The 27,137-nt window shown below is 41.0% G+C and overlaps 2 long non-coding RNA genes across 3 annotated transcripts in view; one reads left to right on the top strand and one right to left on the bottom strand.

The window, feature by feature from the left end:
- Positions 1-4,275, top strand: part of LOC306829313 — an 82,202-nt gene extending 77,927 nt beyond the window's left edge. Inside the window, exons 4-5 of one of the 2 annotated variants that reach the window (XR_013779852.1) lie at positions 64-271; positions 2,001-4,275. This is a non-coding gene — a long non-coding RNA (uncharacterized lncRNA). The remainder of the gene's footprint in view (positions 1-63; positions 272-2,000) is intronic. The other variant, XR_013779853.1, reaches the window with a different exon arrangement.
- Positions 1-26,655, bottom strand: LOC306829314. The gene is made up of 3 exons (XR_013779854.1): positions 26,339-26,655; positions 16,074-16,143; positions 1-279 (listed from the first exon to the last, which is right to left on the bottom strand). It is a non-coding gene; the product is annotated as an uncharacterized lncRNA (long non-coding RNA).
- Positions 26,656-27,137: the final 482 nt, after the last annotated feature.

Here is a 27,137-nt window from a genome sequence, read left to right on the forward strand (position 1 = left end):
CTTTTTCTCCTCCTCCTCCGTCTTCCTCTTCTTCTTCTGCTTTCCCCCTGTTTTCTCTGCCAGCAGCCTGCACAGTGAGGCCGTGGAGCCATTAGTGAGTCCCTCCTCTGATAATGAAGCCACAGAGGTGGTCTGAGCCAGTGTGGCACAGGAGCTCCAGCACAGGAGGAAGGTAGATTAGTATAATTACCTGGCCACAGGGGAATGATGAGGAAGATGTCTCACTTCCCGCAGGCCTTCACTGAAGAAGGACCGAGTGCTGAATAATCAGGTGCCGCACTGGAAAAAAAAAAAAAAAAAAAGTGAAAATTAGTTCCAATCATTGCTAATGATCAAAATGTGAGATGACACGTTTTTAATTGTGTGTGACAGTGATTGCTCATTTTACATTTTCACAGGTGACATCCATGTCCTGCATGTGTATGTGTTTGGTGTTTGCATCTGTAGTTTAAGTCTCTCTCTCTCTCTCTCTCTCACACACACATAAATCCTAGATATTCACACTGAGCACAGTGAGACTTTGAAGAGTCTATGAGGTCAGGTTTTAAATTATGGTCTGCTCCCACACCAGGCTTTCTCTCCCCACTCCTATGAATCCATTTTCCACACAATGCATTTCAAATCAAAGCAACGTCACCATAACATGCCTTAGGAAACATTAAGCCATAGTGCATCACTTTCATGTATGATAGCATAGCCCCTGTATGCTTTGATGTGCTCACTTTTTTTTAATGCTTTATTAATAACAACACACAGGCTCCCTCTCACACCAAACATCAGCTTCTGGTGCTCCTTTTTCTCTCCTCCTGAACTACATCCCTCACTCCTTGCCATGCCTCAGCTCCTTCATCCCTCCCCCAGCCCCTGAGCCATGTCTCAGGATTGGTCTGTTTGTGTTTGGGATGGGGAGGGGGAGGATTAGAGAGAATGACATGGGGGGCTCTGAGATGAAGAGAGCGACAAAGACCTATCAGAGGGCAGAGAGTGAGGGGCGCTGCATCATCATTGGCTGACGTGGAAATCAGACACGTCTTCATTTCTTCCAGCCATACATTCTGAGCGCCGAGCTTTCATTTCCATGCCCGAGGAGGGAAGCGGAGTGAGGGAGAAGAGAGGGAGGGGGTCAGGATTAGAGTTTCTGTTTGTGCATTTAAGTGAACGTGCATGTGTGTGTGTGTGTGTGTGTGTGTGTGTGTGTGTGTGTGTTATTGCTTGCATGATGTGTGCAGCAAACATCCTACAAATACAGAGGGAAGAGCGCTAAGACACTGATTGCACTCACCACCTCCAAATCTGGACAAAATACAAAAATCCCTGCAAACTCATTGAGCCATTCCAGCTGAACACAGTCCCTGTCTTGTAAGCCTGATTCACAGACACACAAGACCACTTATGATACAGATTTCTCTGATTATTTCAGCTTCATTACTGAGTGCTTTGTTACAGGCATCCCAAAGCTGTTGGCTGTTCAGTATTTTCAGATTTTTATTTTCCTTTTCAGTAATTTGTAAAGTAATGTTGGCATTTTAGCATTTATCAGCTCCCCACGATCACATCTGCTGATTTAATTTTCGGCTTGTGTGTGGTGTTTGTGTTCCTTTTTGATGTTGCATTCCTCTAACTGTTAAATAACATCACTGACTCTTGTTTTCTGTTGTTGCATTTTATTTTCAGCCCACAACTTCTGCGGAAGTCTCTCAAGTCTTTTAACGCAATCTGTGGCTGTATTCTGTAAGAGCTGCATGTAATTAGTCACACATGCCATAATTGCTTGTATATGTTCTCATACACATTATGCAATGTTGTCGACACAGATTTGGCGGCATTCTGCAAAGTTCTCATGTGACGAACGTGCCTGTCCATCTTGCCGTTACAACAGACTGTTGTCAGTGTCCGCCTGCTTGTTAGGATGCAGCCAGTTGACTCTGGCTGTTTGAGCCATGACGGAGCAGTGGTGCCGGGCCCCAGTTGACTTAGTTCTCCTCCTCTTCCCATTATAGATCTGCGTGGTCTGCAGGTTCTCTTGGGGCACCTGGCTCCCCTCCTTACAACCTAAGACCTGATCGATCGCAGAGGCCGTAGGGCGTCAGCTTCAAAGACCTCCTGCCCACTTCCTGCCAGCCGGTGCTTTTTTTTTTTTTTTTTTTCGGACAGAGGGTACATTTCCGTTTCTCTCCCTTCAATCTCAGATGCCCTTCTGGGAACAGGTTAAGGACATGGAGCCGGTACAGCTCCACCCTGCGATCTACCTTCTGCCTTCTCGCTTGGCACTCACACAGGGAGATTTGGTGAGAGATCAAATCCGTCCAAACAACACACAGCCTCTCACATTTGATTTTAAATCCTTCTTTTGATTCAGTCATTGCTTAAAGGTGCATATTGCTCAACATGGGGGCAATTTGGGTTATTTTTTTATTTTTTTTGGAGGGGGGGGGGCAAAGTTACCGACAGGTATCAAGTGGATTGGTTGATTCATACATAAAAAAATGTGAAAATAACTTCAACACAAAGCAACCATTTTTCTAATTCTAACAAGCCATTACTTTTATGGACTTTTGTTGTAAAAATGCATAAAGTTCAATGAACTTTTTGGCTTTTTATTAAAAATTGATAGAGCTGCTATGGTATGAAAATCTCTCTCTCTCTCTCTCTCTCTCTCTCTCTCTCTCTCGCTCGCTCGCTCGCTCTCCTGTTGGTCAAGTAACAAATGGCAGGGCTATCGAACACACATTTTATCTCCATGAGGGCTGTCGGACAATCAGCTCCAAGAATACATGTTAATCAATCGAGGATTTTTCGAATCCGTCTATTAAGCCCAGCCATTTTTCCCCCCTCCAATACATTAGCAGATCTCAGTATGTCCGCTCCTCTTGTGAACAGGGATGAGAAGGAGCTGGAGGGAGAGGAAATAAAGGTCTGACGAGTTTGGCAAAGAGAGGATGGAGGCTGAGACAGATGGCATGAAGTCTGCAGCACTCTGGCGTGGCTCGCCTGGTGCTAAAATCCTCCTCTCTCACATTCCAACAAATCCTACCAGGAGGCTGGGGAGTCTGTCACACCACTCCAAGGATCCACACGGCTCACTTCAACCCCCCCCCCCACACCAACCCCCCACATCTCCTCTTCATCCTCTGTTGCCCCAGCCCAAACAGAGCCCCTGACCACTCTGCGCCCAACCCTGCTACATTTCATCCACACATATGTGTACAATCCACATTAGCATGTATGGAGGTGGGTTATTTGGACCTTTACATGCCTGGAGAGATAAGAAACAACAGGGGGAGGACGTGGAGAAATGCCTACTCTCATAGGAAAAGCAGCCAGGGGGGCTTAATTGAGAGAGGTAGCCTTTACTGTGACTCCAGTGTAAAAAATCTTATTCAGTAAACACTGCACCAAATCATCAGGGAAAGACTGTACAATCCATTTATATCAGAGGAAGAGGACATAAGAGGCTTTTTGATTAGTTTCACCACAGCCCGCATCAGTGCACAGAAACACTGAAGCCCAATCTCAGTCCACACACATGCACACACACACACACACACACACACACACACATTTCTCAGACTCATTTTTCACGGCTCCCTGCAGGCCTCACAATCCAAAGTGGACAGTAAGTGTAACTGTGATTACACACATAGCACAAGACCCAACAACTGGATCATGGGCCTCCCATGACATCTCCATCTCCAAATGCCGTACTCTCAGATATCCTTTGAATTTCTGATGTGTCTTTTTTTATCATCTGAAAACTGGTTTGTGTAATAAGAACAATCTCATTTATTTTACACTCTGCTCTCTCCCCACGTCTCTTTTCGCGCTGTCTCTCTGCCTGCCTTCTGTTTGTTCTAATGAATGACTGCTGAGATGAGGTGCTGCTGTGCGGGGGTCACAAGGGGCTTCAGAATCACATTACTGTTAATGATAATAAAAAGAACAATCTGTGCTAAGCCTCTCGGATGTCTTCCTCTCTTCTCTTCCCATATGGAATGACTTTTTTTATCCGCCGTTGTTTTTTTATGTTTGAATCGAAGTCTATGCTATTGAAGTGTACAATAAATACTGTTTTGTGTGATTATGCAAGCATTGTCTTCTGACTAAAGGCTGCTCTGATAAAAAGGTATACAGTGGTGCGCCATCTGGGTTACAAGCACAACATCAGGCACATCTTAGAAACATGGTGCTTGCCAGAGGAAATATATTCCCCAAGGTAAGGTTTTAAGTGAACGACAAATTCCATTGCAAACACAAGTTCTTGTATTGATGTGGATTGAGTGGGAGTCTGGATATATTGACCAACTTTAACTTTCCAATGACATAGGTTATAGGAGTTTCCAACTTTTGGTCAAACTAAAGCGATATACCTTTAAAAATAAAGCTTGACTTTGACGAATTGCTATTTCCACCAAGTTTGTGACGAGGTTTTTATAGCTCGATGCGGTTGTTTACTTGCATCTGTCACTCATTCATTTATTCAACTTCTCTTTAATCTGGAGATATTATAGAAGGCATTTCCTCCCTTTCAATGGACATCGAGAGTCAAAACAAAAAGAGAAAAACAAACAGTGTGTTGTAACCTGTTCCAGATGTCTACAGCACAATAGGTAGAGGAGGTTTTCCCGGTTTTAATGTGTACTCGTGGCACTTCTCGCATTGGCCAGTCACTTCAGTGAGTTTGATAAATAGCAGCCAGTGTCTGTCATGTATCATTGTTAATGATTCCGACCAAGTTTATGATACAGGATACAACGATGAGTAGACAAGCAGTCACAAGGAATACATCTGATGGCAGACTGATAAACTGAGTCAAAGGATTTTAGGATGGAAGTATGTCTATAAATCACATCTCCGTAGTCCTGAACAGACAGGAAGATGGCTTCGATTGTATGCTTACTACAGAGCATTGGGAAATTTCTTTGTGTAAAATTTTCTTGGTTTCATTTTTTGGGAAATATTAATTGTTGAGCCAGCCTGATCTATATTACGACCCTCCAGACTTATAATATGTGAACTATTGTTTGTGTTGTCTCTGGCTCTAGAGAAGAGCATGTATTTAGCCACAGCTCATCATTGACTTTCCCTCCCGCCATCACAGAGATGGAGTTGCTGGCTGTCCTTCCTACATGGCAGGGCAGCGTGGCGTCCCAATGCTCGTTGGCACTGCAGCTGTCACCCGAAGGATAGGAGAGCGGCGGGGTCGATGGATCCGCGGCGTGGCTTCTGGCAGTATCCCTCCCTTCTTCCTGGCCGTGGTGAAAGGGCAGAGATGGGGAGCCAGGTCTCTCGGTGCATTGATCCAGGGCCAGCCCTCCATTAGCCACTGTCAGAGCTAAAGGTCAGCTAAGGCCAACGGATGGGTCCTGTGTGCACATCCTATGGAGTGAGTCTGTCTCACACACAGGGAGTGAGTCCTTGTCACTGTTCATGACCATAACCATTCCTCTCAGGATAGTAAACCCCTCCCCGCGAGGTTGATGAGCTCTCAAATATCTCTGTTTTTTGTTTGATGTCAGCTACATTATGTCGCTTTAAGAGAGAGGAACCATCCTTTTAATTTTCCCCAGACAAAATTGCTTAATAAAGAGGCAGGCCGTGATTTGCACTGATGATCACAAAGAAACACAATTGCATCAATTTGTGCGCCCAGAGAAGGTGCACCACATTGTGATCATCACTGAGTGGCAACCACAGCCTGGTGTGGTTTACATTAATGTAGCCTGGCTGTGAAAAGGGGATAATTGTGGTGCTAAATGCTGTAGAGGCTGACAGGATCCATTTCATGACTTGTCAAGGGCAGCAATGATGGAGAGGGTGGTACCCAGGTCTGCACACACAGGGGCAGATGAGCTTATTTGCACGAACACTTGTGCACACACAAGCACACACACACATAAAAATCAGTCACACTCGACGCAGGGATGATTGCCTCCTGCCTCTGTCAGGTTGTGCTTTTTTTTCTCCAGCCATGGAGACCTCATCCTGGGAAATTGAGCAATTTCTGATTGAAAACAGTGCTGGTAATTAGAGCACTCACTATTTGTAACCACTTGGCATTACATTAGTATGCAAAGCTGGCAGCCAGCTTATCTTGGGGAAAACGTTTGTTTCCTTAATTGCCCTCTTAGGACAAAAGTGAAGGGGGTGGGTGGGGAGGGAGGAGAGTAAAATGTTAACGTGCTGCTGTTGCAAGAATGGAGACTGGTGTGTTGAGGGGATGTGACTCCCTGAACACAGGGGTTAAACTCCACTAATAGGCTGCATACAACACACATGGGCACACACACGCAAGCAAAAAGTAACAGTGGAGCACTCACACACCCACATATGGGCACACACAAGCGTTGGCACATGGACACATGGAGGCACAGACAAAAAGACAACTATGTTGAGCGCACACATTCCTGGACACACACACACTTAGGCACAATTGACTCCACAGAAAATGAATACTGTAAAATTAGACATGTAAAAATATCTATCAGCAGACTAATTCATTAAAACACATTGTCTGTAAATGACAAAAAGTCATGTAATGTACTAAAATAGTCCAGTATGTGACCTGAAACCTGTGAAAAGTTGGAAATCATCCCCTGTCATCACTTGAATCCAAAGTGTCTCTTGAGTATCATGTATATATATTTTTTGTTCTTTTTCCCTCTGTAAGTTGCTCCTACTTTGTAGCCTGTGGAACTATCAATGAACTATCTCTTACCTTCACTTTTGGACTATTGATCTTTCCTGTCAGATGTTGCTTTATTTTGTTGGTCATATTCTCCTACGCATCTTTAAAGGACCCCGATGGGAATAAAAATGTTTCCACTTTAAATACTTACAGTATTTTGCACCTTTTTTGTTTGTCTCAGTGACTCATACCGTGTTTGAAGTAGTTTCTGATACTCTATGATTTCCCCAGATTGTTGGACAGGAGTGTGTATATCTCAGAGGACCAGACAATGAGACATCCTGCCTCTAACTAAACAAAGAGGAAGTGTTGTATAATTAAAATCTCATACCACATGTAAAGATAGGGAGAATTACTGTTTATAACCATCTGTGCACATTAAAAGTAGGCTAAGGATAAGTGCTTGATAACAACAATAGAGAATTTCCTGGATACAGATATATGGTTATTTTTTTCTTAATGAAGTAAATACAGTTTTTTGTTCAGTCCCTCTACTCTGATCAAAACTTTGCATGAGGAGGTTTTTCAGACAGAATAAATAAGACCGGCCCTACAGAATGTAGCTTGTATGTGTCTGCTGGAGCTGATTAGACCTTCACTTTGTTCAAACCTTAATGGTGTGACAATACTCCTGATATGTGTTGCATGTCTTTCTTGTAAAAAGAACAAAAAATGTTAAATAAAATTAAAGAAACTGTGACAAAATGTTCTCCCCTTTGAAAAAGATATCATCTTCTGAACTCCTTTTTAAAAGTCGGATCAAAGTCAGTCAGCGCGCGTTTCTCGTCGTTGAGACATACGCTATTTATATAACGACAATATGAGTGAGACAAAGTCAAGTGTATTAAATAATGATGTCTTTAATATATGGTCAAGAACGAAAAGTGGACAATTATTTGGAACGAGAAAGGTTTTTTTCTAAATCTACTTTTGACATTTGCAATTTGGTTGAAGCTTTGATGTTTTAGGCATCATCACTGTGTTTTGAATGTACCAGTTTTAATGAGCGAAAACAAAAAGCATAACTATCTAGCGGATTAAAAAATAATAATTAAGTGTCTGAATACACGTTAATAACCTTTGTTTATTCTATATAGCAGATACGCTTAACTTCAGTCGGGATAACAGAAACCGATCGGTTTTAATAAAATTACACAGATTTGGATCTCTTTTTATTACTCTACAAACAAAACAGGATCCAAACGACTTACAAGAAATGGAAACGTTTTCTATTTGTTCTTTTCAGCGGAAGTAAAGACTAAATGCATCAGCAGCGTGGGTGCTACAGGTGGATGAATAATGAAAAAGAAAAAAACACACACATCACTCTGACAGTGAGGGCCTGCAGGCCTCCTGCCTTGCTTTGGTCACTCCGTTTCTCAAAATTAATCCGCATTGAAGTTGTTTATTCAAATCAACATTTTTAGTCATTTTCCTGATCAAAGGTTCCTGATGTTTGATCAGTTCGATATTACGTGTAATTGGTGTCCGACTTAATGAAGTTTCCTCTTTTTTCTAAAAAAAAAAAAAAATCGTTTCGTTGAAAGCTATAAAAACTCGAACGGAATGACTAAAGTTTGTTTTATTTTATTCTAGAAAGACGTGGATAAAAGATAGAACCCCATTCTGCAAAGTTTTGACAAAATGAAAATTGTAAGTAAACCAAAGGCAACCCCTCAGAGGCGCACCTGACGCGGTAAGGGACAGGAGTCCATCCTGCTCTGATCCGGACATCGTGTCAGGATGAGAGATAAAAAGATCAGACGTGTTCTGAGGACCTTCTCGTTAGCCGCAGCTCATTAAACAGCCATTAAAATGATTTGACTTCATTTGTTCAAATACTGGAATTAATAGAGAAAAAAAGTACAATTGTTACCCCGAAATACAGCGAGCGTGCACTGCAACGTGCACACGCGGCGGTGGGGCAATGTGTTGTGCACAAATTTCCTGATTAATTTCATGTCACTCAGATCAATCTTTATGGCGTCTTCAATTACTTCCAATGTCTTTTTCACATGGTAGTTCCTTATACAAACACGGGAGTAGGTAAAAGTAAAGAACTAAGTGCTGCCTACTTCCATTGATTTTGATCTTTTTGAGTAGGTATTCTATGGGGTCTAAGACTAGAGTCAATGTTTGTTCCCATTTGGGCCACCGAAAGCCGATCTAACAAACGGATGAATGCCGTGTTACGTGAAAGAGTCTACCTCCTTTAGTTGATCTGCGGCTGCAGGTTTGAGTTTAAGACTTCCTTAACGATGTGAGGGCCAAACTGGCTTTGGGAGAGCTGAATCAGTGTCCGTGTGTACACACCGTATGCAACAAAAGCAGGGACTAATCGAGTTCTAATCCCCCTCCTTTACACAATGCACAGGGCCCTGTTTACATGGGATATACCCACACAGGGCCTCTGTCTCGTCTTCCTTGCATCTTAGATTGAGTAGAGGTTGATTTAAGAATGAAGAGAAGAAGTGAATGAGCATCGGTTTAAAATAGAACAAAATAGATGATGTGACGCTGACGTAAAGGTTATTTCAGAGGAAAAGAGTGCAAGAGAGCACCATCTTTACTAACGGTCTCATAGTCTCCACTTCTGAACAATACATTTTAATTTTAGATTTTCATCTAGCTGAAAAAGATTGGTAAATAGTAACAAAATAAGTGACCCAAACGAATAACTCAGCATGGCCACTAGTGCTCCGGCAATTTTACTAAACAGGTTAATTAGAGGACTCTTCATACAGCACCTGAACGCACCACACAGCCACGCAGAACAGTGGAGGACGATTATTTTTAAACCAGCAGGTACATGAACTAATTGATCATGCAGACTCAAACAGGGCGATGTTTTGGGTAAAAACTGAATCTATTAAAATGTTCACTTTTATTAAGTTGAATTTATTAGACTACTTTTAACAAAAATGCAACTCTTACAACCCTCGTAGTTCCATGGTAGCTTATAACTTTCAAAGAACATTGTCGGCCTTTTTTTATTTTCTTCTCCCACAACAATCACCATACTGCTTAGTCTGTATCCACCTCCAGTCTCCTGTTTTCACAGAGTCAGATATAGATTTATTGTGAATGTTTATTAGGCTACATAATAAAATGTATCCTCTCTTGGTGTCAACACAACGTGCGTTACATATTTTGACAGATTCAAGACTTTAGTGATATGTGACCCCTGCAAAAAGAATACCATTCAACAGTTACCGATAGATATTGAAGAGAAACGTTTCAGATTTCTTCTCTCTGTCATTAAACCTCGCCCCCCCAAAACAACAACAAAAAAATCTATTTAAAAAAAATAAAATAATCTATTAGCCTAGGCTACTCCATAAAACTCAGTTTTCGGAACATAGATTGCAGTTGTCTATATACTATTTTTAATGTTCTCCTTTCCGTAGTCATAATAATTTAGTTAAACACAAAAAGTAGCTTCTATTTATTTGAATGAAATCACCCTTTGACTATCCATTATGACAATAAACCATGACCTCTGTCTAGGTGCTGCGACGTTTTTTTAAAAAATCACTTTTATTAAAATTCTGGATTTGATCTGTGTTTATTCGTCTTATACGTTATTATAACCTCCATTCTCTACATGTGTGTTTTACAGTTTCAATAATTGCATTTTTTCAGCAGGGGATAGGTAATTACTTTGGCACATGCAGTGAGGTACATTCCGGGGCTAAATTGAAATATTCCGCTCTAATCCTTGCTAAATCCCAATTGTCAGGACACGCAGACGGAGGAGGATCCTGAGGAGCTCCGGTGGCTCCTTCAGGTGAGCGTCGAGCGCGTGGCAGGGGGGCGGAGGATCTCCTCGCGCCGTTATAAGCATAAAACGAGATTAGCAGATCTCTATCACCGAGCGTTTTCCCCTCTCGCAGGACAGCAACTCCAACATCTCGCAACCACCATGTTGCATAATGAGCAGGAAATAAATTGTAAGTTGTACATGGGGGACGATTCTGAACGCAAATGAGTGAGAAATAAACTTTCCAGGGGGTTCTTAAAGAGCAGGTGTGCTAGTTCATGCAAATGAGCCGGCAAATGCATTAGAATGACAGCGAGTTCTTTGTTTTCCTGCTATTTGAAGAAAAAAAAGGCTCTTAGTATTTAACCTACAGGTCCCAAATGCACTAAATTTTTCTTCTTTTAAACAAAAATTAGGACAGATCACAGTTCAATTCTATATTTAAGTGCTTGCAGATTTTTTTTTTTTAATCTGCTTGTCATGGTGCTGCCTTACTTTACCTTCCCTCGTATCTTTAATTTGTAGTCACCAGGAATAAAAAGAGGCTGAGTCTCTGCTCTGGCAGCTCCCATGTCAGTCTTTGCAGGAGTGGGTGACAGAGAACAGCAGAGGCAGATAGCATGCTAAAATCGCATCACTAGAGACCCCCACATCAAAGCAGACCCAACCTCATATCAGTGAACTTTTTTTTTTAAGCCAGAAAGACTGTGTGACATCAGAGCACCTTAAATGTGACTGTCGTGTTTTTCAAACTTTGCAGGCTCAAAGAAGGAGAAGAGAAGTAGTCTATGGCAAGTGCTGTTCAAACACACTCACACACACACACACACACACACACACACACACATACACACACACACACACACACACACACACACACACACACTAAGATTAGCAGGCTTTGTCTTACAGGGACTTCAAAGACCAATTACACTGAGAGATTTCTGTGACGAATTTGACAAAAATAAGATGATAGATATGACTCTGGCAGAGAGCTGGGGATTTCACTCAAGCTCAATCATTGACAAGGCACTGTCAGTAAAATGTGTCATCTCCTGCAGACCTGCCAGCTGACAAGGATGCAACTTGGGATTGAGACTGATCAATTCCCAAACTGCCAAAAAGACATGGCTCTGATAGCAGCACTTTATTTCATGAGGTAAAAAAAGAAGTATATTTCAATAGGATATATTGTCAACTTCAGCTTTGCATCACACGCCTGAAACCTCCCAAGATTCAGAAGTAGGAGAGAGTCTACAGCAAATTCCAGATCAGAAAAAAACGAAAAAAAATTGTATTTACGTCTGGTTTCGAGGCAGTTCTGACCTTCCCACATTCCTGTTGTGGACCTCCTCCCAGAAGTGGCATTTATCTTGCACGTCTGTTTTTTTGTTGTCTAATGTTCATCAATTCAACACGTCTAATACTCTGGCTCGTCTTCGGCCACTGTTTGGAGAGTGAAATCCGATACTCAAAGCGCTTTCCTCTTCAAAGTAGTTTCCTGTTGTGCTTTGTGACCACAATAGTGTCAATCTTGTTCTCTCAAAGCCTCATCTCAGTGTCAGCTTTGAGTGGCTGTCTATACATGTCTGCAAATGGTGCTCAGGCTTTCATGCCTGCTCCACATTTCTACATTATGACAAAAATCCAAAGAGGGGAAAAGTATTTGTATTGATTTGGCTGCAAAGAACTTTGACCTGCACTTTTGTGGGAGTGCTTCATGAGCAAAAATTGTTTGTTAAGTTTAAGTGTATCTGAAAAGCATAGGAGGAAAATTCACGACCTCCAAAACATCTGCAATGTCGTACATAAAGGTTTTCAGGGACATCTGCATGATTATCTACTTAAAAGGAGCCCCATTTGATGTTGTGTTTATAGTGAACACAAGGATTTGACCACAGTTAGTGCTCAAAAGACTTCCTGATTGATCATGTTGATGGACAATTAATTGACAAAATTCTGATGATCAAAAAATCATTGAAGTCTGCAAAAATAGGGTGCTGCAAGGTGCTCAAAAGTGACACTTTGTTTGTGTGATTTTGAATGAAAGGTGTTTGTGAAAAAAAAAAGTTTAATTGAAAGTTTAACATTTACTGAGCATTAATAAACAAATGTCAAAAGGCTTTAACAACGAATATATGGACTGAAATCATCAGATATAAAGTAAAATAATCAATCGCTGCAACACTGCCCTCTATAGTATAGCATTTTACTGTATTTTAGTCTGACATGAATGCCTTTCTGTCCAATTTCTGCCATCATGAATCATGTTGTCTTTTTTCCACTAATACAATAGTCAAAGATATGAGGTTTGTGGACATGGAAAGAAAAAAAGCTCCTGTGTTGTCCTAAACAAAAGCCATTTGAAAGGCTGCATTTGAAGCCATGCCAAGTGATTGGGAATAATCAAATGACAATAATCAGATGAAAAGAGAGGCAATCTCAATAAACTTTGTCATTCAACTATTCAAGGTTCAATCATATCAGAGGTGTTTAGCATAACTATGAGACCCTGGTTCTAATCCTCAAAGGGGGTTTGGGGGCTACTTGGCTTTGCACTGTAGTCATTCAAGGTCTCAACCCGGTAGGAAATATGGGCTGCCATAGCAACACAAAGATGGCCTCTGAGGGCTTAGCATAATTCTTGCCTAATAGAAAAATAACAGCGGCAAATCCCGTCCTTAGTGAACTGGCTTATTTGACAGAGGCAGACTCCCACCTGTGAAGCACATAGTCACCACACCAACGCGCTAAAACCGCGATAAGATGAAAAAGGAGCCCATCTCTGGATTGGGGATGGGCGGCCTATAAGCTGAAGCCAAATTCTTTCTCTTCTCTGAAGCTGAAAACAACCCACAGTGTGTCTCTGGCTAGCTTTAGTTTTTTTTTTTTTTTTTTTAAGCTGGACAATATGAGCTGCCAAATGAATCATACCCTCTATATACTCCTTAACTTTGAAGGGCTTAAGCTGGACTCAGAAAAAAAAACTTTTGGCAAGGATAAAAAGATGGTTTATTTTGGATTCTGTCTCAAATTTGTTTTTACCTTCTCGCTCCTATGTAACGTCGCACGATGTTCCTCGCGGTAGATGTTCTAAACCTGCCTGGTAACCGTCCTCTCTCCTCTGTGATCACAAAATGTGATCCTCCCTTCCTCCCCCTTCACCCCTCCTCCCACTTTGTTGCCAGGTAGCACAGAGATGGATTCCTGTCACTGTGTGAGTTGCATCAGGATGATGATGATGATCGTGGGGAAGGAGAATAAATTACCGGCACGCTTTCGAGTGGGAGGCATGTAAGTACGTGCCGCTAACAGCAGCGCATTGCTCTCTGCGTATGGAATGGCTAATGAGGAGCGATATCCAGCCATGTTGCAGCCATGGTGATCAAGCTTAAAATCAAAGGCTATGAAATCATTACTGTCAAAAGCTAGCCATAAAAAATCGAATGATTGCCCGACATGAGTTTCTGTAAGAGGCATATTGTGCTGATTTGTCACACGCAAAGGCTACGATGGAGAGAGAGAGTTGCAGTGGAGAGATGTGATGCCTCCTCTGCTGTGCACCTGAGTCAGCCATTTTTAGCTCTCCTGGATTTCTGTTTATTCACTTTATTCAACAGCTAGAGCCTCGTCTTTTGGCATCTTCCTGTCAGTATGGTCCTGTAGATGTCAGCCACTTGTCATATTTCTACTGCGTTTAAAAGGATGAGCCCTGCTACCTCACTCCTGACTGTGTATAATCCCATCATGTCAGCCATGTTTTTTTTCTGTGGCGTTCAAGAGCATGTAGTCAAGATGACAGAGCAGAACTGAAAGGAAGATTATCATTTCATCATAATGGCATTTCAGCTGAACTATCAAACTCTTACATCAATAAAAAAAAAATCACTCAAGCTAAAAAAAAAAAGATTCACTTAATTGTTCTTAATTTCATTGAGGATAACTTTATACTATCTTAACATCTGGTACTTGTGGTTCTGATAACCATAAGGAGGATGTATTAGTTCTCTTAAGGGGCCTTTTTTTGTCATGCAAATTCACCAGCTTTCTTTTCTTATCACTTCATCTTTTTGCTGTCGGGCAAATATGCAAAATTGTTATATTAATATTCTATTTCTCCCATTATATTGAGAGTTATTCAATATATTGCTATTAAAAACAATTTCTTTTCTTTACCCTTTAAACCTTGAAGTTCTGCTGTTGCTACCTTTGGCTATGAAAACGTCTCCACTGGATGCTCCTTTAAAAGGCTCGGCTTTATAATGGGGAGATTTGTCTTCGCATAAAATGACTTTCATAATGGCCACATGTGGAACTGAATCCTTTTTTTTGTGTGCAGCCTCAGTGTCTAGGTAAAAGCAGAATGTAGTAATTAAATCAACAACTCAATGGATGACTGTCCAACGTGAGGGCAGACTCTCCTCCCTGAAGGGAATCCCGCTAATGTTGGTTTGTAAGCCTTCTGTTTCAGTCCTACGCCAAGCACCTTTCCACATCAAAGCCCGCTCAGCACCGCGTCTCCAGGAAAGAATGGCCTCTGCTACGTTATGGACACCTCTGGCCTCATTTAACGCGTACCATCCCCCCTCCCCCCCCCTCTCCGGGCCTGAATCGGAGGATAGGGTGGCTATCTGGCAAGATCACACGGAGAGGTGCGGGAACTTAAAGGCAAAGAGTTAGTGTGCATCCTACCAGGAGTCTCAAAAGGCTTCTATTAAAACACGTTCAATATGCCGGTCAGGGCTTTCAAAGTGCTGCACAGCCTCTAGCCCCGGCAAACTCAAAGGGCATCAGTGTACATTCAGTGAAGGGAATCTGGCCCCCATTAATTTAATGAGTTCAGGGTATTAGTATGCCATAGCCAGCTGTGAAGTCTCCCTTTTTTCATCTCAGGCACAGTTTTAAGGAAAGATCCACCAACTTGGGAGTGACAAAGGGGAGCCAGGAACGAGGTGCGCTCATCTAATCTGAGATCAATTTCTAGCTGTCAGCCCTCAGAGGGCAATTTCCAGTGGTTAAGATGTCTTTGTGCACACTGTAACTCCAGATAAAGAATGCAGAGTGGCACTTTTACTGTCACCAGGAGAACTTTGCTGTCTCTTTATCATGATTGCATCCTCAGGAAACAGACGTGCAACTTGTAACAAACAATGGGCAGGGGATTGGCACTTGGAGAGACATTTGCATAACATATTTGGAAACATGCTGTGGTCATTATCGCACCTACGGCCTTTCTTTTTCTTCATTCAAATCCAGTCTACAGTCACTTTTCAGTTAATTAGCTTTGTATGGTGTGGTGTAGCATTCTAAAGCTCTAGAGCCTGACTTAAAAAACATTGACATGCAACTGACAGTCACCTGTAAGAGATTACAGAGACAGTGGAGTTTGCCAACCAGGAAGTAGCAGCTGCTGGAGCTAATTAAAGCCATAGTAACATGGTAACAGAGCCCAGTTCAGGGCCACATCAAACACTACTCTTCATGCCAGTCTCCAGTCTCATCTCGGGGATGTTGAGGCCCTCTGTGACCTGTGCTGGAAGCCTGCTGGGCCCTGAGCCTGACCTGAGAGCTGTGAGGTGATTCTGAATAGGTCAGCGTCACTGCAGGGTGCACCTGGACCAGACTTACCTGCGTCTGTGTATCTGCATACCAAGCCGTGGCCATGCAGCTTCATGGTCGCGGGTGTATGGACTCTGACCTGCACAACAAAGCAAAAAAGAGAGAGCGAGGGTTACAGGTCAGGAGAAGAGAGGAGGCTTGGAGAAAACACACGCAGGATGCATTGGCTAAACACGATCAGAGGGATGCATATGGACAGGCCGAGGTAGAACCAGATGCCCTCAGATGTCCTGATGAAACACAAGCTCAGTGTGGATTGTGTTGAAGTTAGGGGTAATTTTGAGATAAGCTTCAATTAAGAGACAATAACACTATAATTATCTGGTTATCTCAAGATAAAAAAACAACTTACATTTGCCAAGTACCAAATTTAAAAAGCAGTTTCAGATTGCCATCTCTCAAAATAACACTGGGCTCTATCGTAATGAGCTCCATCTTGCCTCAAACAAAAGTACCTGAAACCCACTGAGGAAAGGTTGTTCCAGCCAAAATTTAGAGACATGTGATGAAAGAAAAAAGATGAAAGAACAGATAGTTGACTCTCCAGTCCGTCTGTTTCTTCTCAGGATCTGTACGTCGGTTTTTGAGCCTGTGTTTGATTAACCAGTTAAGTCTTTTGAATATGTCACGAAAAACAGTTTCAGCCATAACTGCTGGATTAATCAACCAAAATGGTTTGATAATAACATTCTCTTGAAACTCAGTTAATCTTGAATGCCTCTGTGTAAATAAGCTACAACGGTTTGCTTGGAAATGACACTGCTTCCAATGCCATGCATGTTTAGATTTTATGTTGCTTCTAATTCAAAGTCAACTTTGAAGATGCAAAACTGCCTGACTGCGTCGCAAACTAGCATCACATACGTGGAAGCTGCAATACTGATTCAAAATAGAATCTAAAAGGAGAGTAACAGAAGGCTGTGGGGGCGTCGTCAAAGTCCAAAGATCTGGCCCTGCGAGGCAGAAGGCTCAGGGTGCTGTGTTGTGACTCCGTCTCCCTTGGGGGGTGAGTCCACACTTCAGCACATGGGCCACCTGAAGCAGGTCTTTGTCACACGGAGCACAGACAGCATCATGCAAGCAGACCTGTCTGCAGGCGTGTCACTGTCAGCTGAGACAGACACCAACTGGCTTCAGTCTCACAAAGTTAAAGGCAGCACATGTAACCTATGTACAGAGCATGTTCCAAACTGAAGTAGTATTTTCTTCCCTGCTCACACTTCAGTAAAAAAAATAAAAATAATTCTTTCCAGTCTATGTTTGATACTTGGTGTGAACGCGTGACAAAAAGCGAAAGACCTCGACTGGATTTTGGGGGCCTGATATTATTCTGCCACCCTAGGCAGCCCAGGTTCTGTTGTTGTGTAAAACTTTCCGCTTCATGTCTTTATGGCTTCATGCTCACAGTGACTGCCTGTGAGGCTCTGAGAGCTGTGTTCTTTCAGCAGTCTTCGTGTGGTCCCAATCTCTTTACACGTTTCCCTGCCAGGCTCCTCTCAACCAGGCCTCCCTTAACTGAGTAATCAGCAGATGTCTTTATAGAGGAGCCTGGTGCCACGTGCACGCCCCGCATTCTGTGCCAGTTCCATTTTGCCAATATATATTTTTTTCTTTTAGATTATTATTATTCTTTCAAGCCCAGCATCCATGTTGATTTGGTTCTTAGAGTGGCCTGAGGTTGCCAATAGTGCTTCCTCAGCAGTTTGAATTCACAAGCCTGAATGATATATCCTTAGCGTTCTTGGGTTAGTCCACTCTATTATACCCCAAACCTGCTGATTTAAAAGAAAAAAAAAACTGACAGGGAATAATTCAACAGAGTCCTTTGACCTTCACAAGGGCAACGTCGAACCCACAAAGCAGCTTTTAGGGCTCACTTTCCCAGAATAGTTTCAGTTATTTAAGATTATAGACTTGCCTGGATTGCTTCATGCAAAGAGACAAAAACTGTTCTGTGACTTTTCCCTCGGAAGAAACTGTTCATTATAGAGTAAAGAGCATGACATTTCTGCTGGAAAAAAGGGTCTTTGGAGAGGGTGAATATGTTAACAGCCCTATTGCACCACCGTGCTTCCAAACATACAAGTCTCTATATTTGTGTTAAGGAGTGAAACCCCCCCTCACACACACACACACACACACACACACACACACACACACACACACGCACACACACACACACACACACACACACACACACACACACACACAGAGATTACGTTAGCTGTACTTTACTAACACTGATAAAAAGGACTTCATAGTGCAATGTTTAATGAGATATACTGTAAGCCTCTATATAAGTGCAGTGCCCGTGTCTGCACTTCATCTAAGATGGACGTATTCCATATTGTACCCACTCTAGTAATCTCAAAACTGTTTGTTGCTTACATTAGTTACTCAATTGAGAAATTAATCCATAAAACAAAAACACAGTGCCTCAAAATGCCGATCATCACACTTCCTGAGCACACAAGTTGTTTCAAATTGCTTATTTTCTCTGACCAAAAGTTTAAAATACACGTGTTAGGGAATTGATGTGTTGCATAAAAAAAAAAAGAAAAAAAGAAATTCTCTGTTTTGAGAAAAGCAACTTTGCTGGAGAACTGTCTTTTATGTCACTTATCAATAAATCATTGCATTTCTAAATGAAGCTATTAAACAGAATTACTATTTGGTGAACACGATTCAAATTAGTACAACAAAAGGACAGGGACAGCAAAATTCAAGTCATAGGTCCAATTCAATCCATTATATTACATGTGATACAATTCTAAAATACATTTAGGACAAGGAGCAGTGTGCACTTTAACCTTCTGCTTCTCTGCTGCCACTTAATGCTTCTTTTCATAAACAGAGTATTTCTACAATGTTTTACTGCTTCTTATTACATTCAGGATACAGATATTCCTCCTCTCACTGGTCTATATGTTTGTGTTTGCAAATAAGAAAAAGTTATTCCAACTAGTTTATGTCTAAACATGGCTCAATGAGGCCACATCCATCCATCCATCCATCCATCCATCCATCCATCCTTTTCTGGGAATGTAGCAGCACGCTTTTTCAGCACCATCAGCACCACCTGGGCACCAACATGCCACCATTGAATAAAGCTGCAGAAGGTGGCAGACTTGTAAATGGTTGGGTACTAAGCTGTCAAAATTAGCAGTGTTTCTGGAGTGTTTCGGAGGCAAAATGGGTCACTCATCGAGGCAACAACTCGGACCCAAGAGATGTGCCGTGATGTTCGTTTCTCAGAATTCATTCATTACTTTAAGTGAGCGCATCAAGGAAATATTTCAATTTTTTTTGTCACGTTACCATTTGAAATGACCTGGAAACTAATTATTTCAAATGATTGTGTGATATTTAGTCATACGATAGTGTTGTGACCTCTGATAGCGACAGCTCAAGAAAAATCACTTTTTGTTAATTGGCGATTTTGCCAGTGTAACGACATGAGGATAAGATGGTGTAAGTGTGTGTGTGTGTGTGTGTGTGTGTGTGTGTATGTGTGTGTGTGTGTGTGTGTGTGTGTGTGTGTGTGTGTGTGTGTGTGTGTGTGTGTGTGTGTCTATGTGTCTGTGTGTGTCTCAGAAGTTGTGATGTTAGACGTGTACACTTGGCAAGCTTTTTCTTTCACTCCATTTGGTGACAGATTGGGTTGAAATAACATTATATCTTCACAGTTGTGACTCACAAGCTTGAGCGTTACAAAGTCAGGGTGAGGTTTAGCACTTCACATGAGGACGAAGGAGGACCAGGTCGCCTCGCTTCGTCTTTTAGTTTAGCACTCTCTGAAATAACTAATCTGGGACTCGCTGAAACAAACCGTCAGTTCTGTTTAACTGCTGTCAATCAATCTAATCTTCCCCTGGCAAAACCCATCAATTCACCGCAGATATTATGTGCAGATACTGAGATTGCTTGGAGCTGTGAACAATCTTGCTTAAATTAGCTATAAGGACCATACATATTGACAAAGCCGTTTTGCTGCTCCTGTCCTCTAAATGTATAGTATTCTTGAAAAAAAAAATCTAAACTGAGTTTTACCATGATATATGTAAACACTGTGAAACACTTTGTTGGAATCCAGAGTCCAAACCCGAGGAAGTAGAAGTGACGATGATGCCAATCCGCCATTTCCATTATTATTTACATAATGAGTGACGGACATCATAGCCAAACACAAATTCTGAATGTTGTTCAAAAAAAGAACCACTATGGAGACACTTGTATACTTCACTTGAGTACTTCCATGTTACATTACTTGATACTTTCACTGATCTCAGATTGAAATGAACTGCTATACTTCATTCAAAAAATGTTCTATAAACCGTTCAAGGGAGCGGTGCTCAACCAGTCTAGCATCAGGACACCCACCACAAGCTGCTTAAAGAGTAATTACAACCAATATGTCTAAAAATGTTCAAACATTTCAATTTAGGTAATGAAAAATTGTACATTGTAGATTTCAGATGGTACAAAATGTGACAAAACAAACAGAGACATCTAAAACTGCAAACTCAAAATAGCTTCAAATTGATTTTCTTTCGGTTGCATTATTAATTTGTCAAATAATGATATCCTGATTAAGTCAATCTTCTCCCTATACAATTCTTTTTATCTTTTAAAGGTGAAGAAGGTTTTAGACATAGGTATTTTATTATCAGTTGAAAACTGAGATTCAAACAAACGAAAAAAAAAAAGAACTAACCAAAGCTGTGACTTACTGTAAATGTAATAACTGGACTGCATTGTGGGGTGCAAAGTACTGCTAAATGAGTATTAGCTCCCAAGCTAACTACAGCAGTTTTCAACATGAGTTATCATTTTTCAGCTGAGGTCATAGCAGGGTGCTGCTCCTCTCTCAGCCCCCAGGTAGCAGAGCACGCTGGGAGATTTTTATTTTTTATTTTTAATAAAGATGCTCTGGGCTCCAAAAGCTCCTACAAGGCTAATGTTTTATTAACTATCTGAAGCAGTATATCCTAAGGTCGGCCCTGCCCCTCTCATCAGCCATGTTTGTTTTTGCTGGTGTTGTGCTATCAAAGGCTAACTGCTTTACAGCACCTCCTGGTGCTCCCCGCAAGGAAACTCCTTTTTAAAATCAAAAATTCAGCCAACAGTTTTTGAGGTAATAACAGTCTGTTTGCTATGTGAGAATATTTGATCCTTTCTGTGGTGAAACAGAATGTTGTACACTCATTTTTTCCATCGTCCAAAGATTGACTTTACTGCTCACTGAACCTGGCCCTTAACTTTTTCTTGGGTAAACCCATCAATATGGCACATGAAGCATAAACTGTGACATGCCTTTTCTGAAGTAGAAAGTAAGTGTTCTTGTTGACCAGGAAATAAAGATAAACTGGAATGTGGCCTTGTGCTCTTAAGCTTTGCTTACGCTTTGCTTTGGCCACACTTGTTCTGTCCAGAGTTGCCTGTCCTTCAAATCCAGGGCTTAGTCTGAGGTGGGGCACCGAGCAGGGATCAAGGCTGTTGCTGCTGCTGCCGGGCTGCCTGTGCCATTGCAGTACTGTGTACACACTAATAAGGACGCACAGTGGTAGGATCCTGTTGACCGAGTACTAAGATGTCACCACGAACAAGCTGCAGGACTCTGGCAGTAAACTTCCTGGTTATATAATGATGACCCATTTTTTTCTGAAAAAAGATTGTACTTCTAACTGCAAGTGTACTGCACTCATCTAAATTCTGGAATTTCAGAATTTAAGAAAAATACTAACATACTACAAAAGCACTTTGTGTTATATTTTCTGAGGCTTTTTTAGATTCAGATCAGTTTCTACCAGTCATTTTGCATCTTGAAAGTTTAGCTCGCTGGAATGCTAGCTGCAATAATGTGTTTTTTTTTTAAAAAGTGAATCTGGAGTTGAAAGGTTATTCAATTTCCCTCACTTTGTCAGATGCACTCACTCTTCCAAACTTGGTTAACAAACATGTCTCCCAAAAGTGTCAGCTCCAGCAGAAACATGTGCACAGGTCACATATCATGTATGACATCTTTGTAACTATTGAGTGACATGCAGCAGATATTTGCAGAACAAAAAAAGTGCGGCATGAGAGCACTCAGCTCAGACAAGTGTCGGGATGTGACGCGATGGAAGGACAGGTAACACAAGTTATCAAACATTTTTAATCCAAAATATACATCAGCACTCAAAAATAGAGTATTGATAGATATCAAACATGACTCAGGTGAAGCCTGGATATGACTGCATGTCTTCAGATTTGAATGGGACTGTTGAAAAGTGCAGAAAAGACACATGTCAATCAATATTCCAGTGAAAAAGTAGGATACACTTTTTAACACTTTTTTTTTTACATTTCTAGCAATCTCCAAACACTTTTTTTATTTACAAAATATTTTTATGTTTAATATTTTTCTCTAAAATATCACGACTCAGATTTAATGCTTAAGTTAAAGAAAAAAGGCTGAAGACCAAACAGCCCTCATCAAACTGAAATATGAGGGTGCTTTAATTTGGCGGTGTGAAATTAGAGTGCCTTTGAAGAACATCCATAAAAAGCTACTAGCTATTTATTTCTCATCATTTGCGTGACTCCGACATGTTTCTTTCATACACTAGAATTATGGCCGAGCTCATTTAAGATACGTTTAATGAAAAATGTGACCAGAACCTTCAAGTGATCAATTAAACTCTACTAAATGAAACGAAGAGGCCTGTGTGTTATAGGCAGGTGTCCTCCCTCTCTCAACAGCATCATCTTCCTCATATCTGTTTTTTTTATTTTACAGGTATTCTGATCGATACTAAACATTTGGTTGTTTATCAAAAGACAAAAAATATAGACATATACACAAATATATTTTGTCGTACAAGCACGGATATACCTTACATATACACACATTTTTGCTTTTTTACGAGAATATTGTTTAAATAAGATTGTTTTTTTCATGAATAACATAAACATTTTAAAAACAACGCTGTATCATAATAAATTGTCAAATGTGTCTTAGTGCTAATCTCCTAAATATTACCAATATGTGCAACTCCTTAACCGTTGATTTTAAAATTAATTTGATATTGAATTCAAATACGTTGTTATTACACTTATATTTTTATTGTGATTTCAACAGATTTGGGGGTTTGCCTTTATCTTATTCTAAGTTAAAAAAAAGAATACTTTTATGCAGAATTTAAGAAATGCCTTTATTGAATATAGATTGGATTGAGATTATTTCCCCATGAAAGCGATAATTAAAAGGAGTTTTCTCTGTTTTTATTTTAATTTAGGAAATACATTACAATGCAAAATCAACGTTTCAATAAGCTGATGTACAGTCCAAATTTGAAAAAGAAAATATTCCTACTGAAAACGATAGTGAATAAAAAAAGGAAATATTAGCTTAAATGAGCTGAAGCGTCGTTGAGTATAAAAAAATAAAAATCTATTTTCATTCAGTGTTCATGACCTTGTGTACACACATAATACATTGCAGGGAAAAAGAAATGTATAAACGCACATTTAAAGTTTGTATTCAAATTCAGCAGATGGGGGGGAAAAGAAGTTATAGGAACACTGTTCAAGTTTTCCAGCTTATGTCAGACAAACGCTGAAATGTGAAAGAACAATGGAGATGTGATTATGCACACTTTGTGTTCATTTAGCTGTTTGTGGAAGAAGCCATCTGTTTGTACGTTTCTTTGTAAATTCTTTCAATTGTTTTTGCAATTTGCAAAACTTCATGCACAGCATCAAAAGACAATGAAATTCATTAGCTCTCCGTTTCAAGGTGGCATCTAAGTGGCAGAAGATTCTTTTATTTCAAGTCTTTTTATTTCTTCAAGGGACATCGTCGGGAACGAGAGGCTCTCATCACACTCAAACGATATGCACTGATAAATAAGAAGCAGAGTTTTTCATCAAAAAGTAAGCCGAATCAGATGTTTGCAAAAGATTGAATTGTGAAACTTATTCTCTCAGTTTGCAGAATGAACACAGACCATCTGTTTGTGCTGTGTTCATGGCGAGAGGATATTGAACTGTCAGCAGAGTCCCTCCTACTTATCAGGACACTCACAAGTCCACACAGCACAGATCTACAACTCTTCTCCAAGCTTTTGTCTTGTATTTACATCAGTTAGTCAACTGTACTGAAATTGAGAACAGTACACACGTTCTTATGAATGAAAGTAGTGTCTCCCAGTCGTTTAATTTAAGCTAACTGCTGTAATGTCAAAGTGAAATTAAATCCTGTCTTGATTATAACATTGATAAAATAAGGGCTTATAAAAAGATAAAATGCTCATTATTTCTTTACATTTAAAGGCTCTTATTTTCTTTGCCTCTTTTTTTTTCTCTCTGTCAGTAAAACAACTTTAATGATTACAGATATACTGTTAAACTCCATAAAAACAGATCTCATTCTATAATCTAAACTTTAAAATCTGACTTCAGTGTGTGTGTGTGTGTGTGTGGGGGGGGGGGGGGGGGGGGGGGGGGGGGGGGGGGGGGGAGTATACAAAAAGAGAAAGTTATCAGACGTATCTTTCTCTCACATGATTTCCCAAAGTTGCTGCATAGGGAGAGAAAAAAAGATAAAAAATGTGAAGGCTTTCCTTGTGTCATACTATGAGGCCTTTCAACTGTAAAGACTCAAACAGACTTTCATATGAAGCTGTCACATTTGACTCATCGCATAACTCACATATCTGGCTGAAAATATTTACGCAGTCATCACACATTCTTACAACAAAGTCTGTTGAAGTTTTTCGCTGTAATTTTAATACACAAGTTTTCACCAAATTGTTAACAGTCTTACGCGAAGAACAATTAAAATTGATCATTTTTAAAGTCAATCTGCAGCTGGGATGAGGAGAGGATCGCTTTTAAAATACAACATAAACTATACGGCTGAAACAGAATGTACTACAGCGAGCAAACTGAAGATTTTTCTGCTTATATTGATCTGGAAGAATGAAAAATTCCCAATTTTTGTGTGGATTGCGCTTTAAAACAAAGGTGCTGCCTTTGAAACGGCGTTCAAAGAGTATCAACTCCATCTTCTTCCTTCCCAGTTAGCTTAGCAACAGCAGCCATTTTGTCTGCATTTGCATGGGTCGAATAGTCTTTTTTTTTTAGGATGTGCCGAATTTCTGGGAAATTATGGTCAGAAAATTGCGACGCCAATTTGTAGACATTTTTGCAGGAACAAGATCTTTATAATTTATGCTTTTAAAATGTAAATTCAAGGTGGAAAATGTGATTTCTTTCAGGCGCCTGCTCTGCATGTTCTTAGTAGTGACGCTTTCATTTCCTGCTCAGATATACAAGACAGTGTTTAGTGTTAACCACGTGGCTGTCACACTAATGTACATGCATGCAAGACACATCCACGTGCATGCACGTAGCATAGGGGCACATCCCACACACGCACGCACGCACACACACACACACACACACACACACATACACACACACACAAGGTAGGATGAGCTGATCCCTTCCTTAGAGTCTGCGTCAACCACCCGCTGTTCCTACCGCCACACTACGTAGACAACCAGCCCCAGGATGTATAAACCCAGCTTTCCAGAGGTCACCTTGGCTTGTTTACTTGACAGGAGTGGATGCAGAGTGGCAAAAGGGGACCACCGACGATCCAGTCACAACAGCTCACCTACCCACACCTACTGAGTTCAGCTTGCAACTCTTACTGCATCTTTAGTCACGCTGTACTGGTAAGTAGCACAAGCTGTACTTTTTGCACCACAGAGGAAAAACTGTGATGGACGCGACAGCTCTCTCTCACGTCTTTCAACTCTTTGAAAATCTGCAATTCACACATACGTCATCAATTAGTTATCGTTCTACCAATTAGGGTCTCCCTTTTTAACTTTGCCAGAATAATTCACTAGAAATCAATGCATTTTTAATCGAGTGTTTCACAGTAGCTATTGGCTTGGGCTACCAATACTGTTTTTGAACTTGAAGAAGAAATGATGAAGATTGGACAATTTCATGCTTAAGATCTTCCAAAAAATCATCTCCTTTTTAAAACAGCAGCAGAAAATGACCATGCAAACGCACAATGATCAAGGAAAAAGGAGTTCTAACACTAAAACAGACTGCAGTTCTAACTGTCTCTGTACATCAGAGGGCTTTGGGGCCTCTTGTCACTTGTGCAGGCTGTGCCACCAATATTGCAAGCTATGACACGCCTATGTCTTCCAGGTATGAACTCAGCAACTGTACCCACACAAAAACACACCCTCACGCCCACACAGACTCACCTCTGCTCTGCAGAAACACACCACTATGGAAACACTGGAGCCTCGTCTCATTCTGGTAGGTCCAACACGTCCATCTTATTGGCACAGAGGGGTGAGAAGACTGTCTGGGGAAAAGGCCCGGATACTGGCTTCTCTGTGTTTCCAGAGAGCTGCCCTGACCACCCTGGTAAATATAGGAGAGCAAATCCTTTTCAGGTTGAGAGTATGACACAGGACTGCCACATAAATCAGAGCAGGCCCAGCCCGGCACAGGCTGGGAACGCCATGGGAGTGGTAGGCGGCTCTACGGTGAGGTTTTTGGGAAAGGATTATGGATTGAGACGTACAGCTGGGAGGCTAAAGTTACACTTTTCATTAGCACTTCGAGGGGGTCTTGGCTGCCTGGAAGCCAGTCAGATTTGTGAAGACCTCTTTCTCCCCCTGGAATGGTTGTAATTCTGCAGGCTCATTCTTCACCTGAGAACAATTGTTTTTGATATGGCAAAAACAATTTGCCGAAACGCAATGGGAAATACTCTTTTTTTCTTTTCTTTTTTTTTTTACCAGTGGAAGAATGAAAAAAATAAAGAAAAAGGAGAGGGCATTGTGAAAAAAAAGTCCTCATTCACCCAAAGACCAGAGTAAAGAGAGAGCAGTATGCCCCCTTCTGGCTCTTTTCTTCTCTCCCTCTTTTCTTCTCCTTTTTTCCCTGGCGTCTGGAGATGTGAAGAAATGTCTTTTGATCAGCTCTGACAGAGCCTGGGCCATGTGAAGAGGGTGGCTAGCGGGACTCTGCCAATCCATGCAAGGCAAAAATGTT

This window comes from Symphodus melops (assembly GCF_947650265.1).
Source record: "Symphodus melops genome assembly, chromosome: 9".
Classification (NCBI taxonomy): domain Eukaryota; kingdom Metazoa; phylum Chordata; class Actinopteri; order Labriformes; family Labridae; genus Symphodus; species Symphodus melops.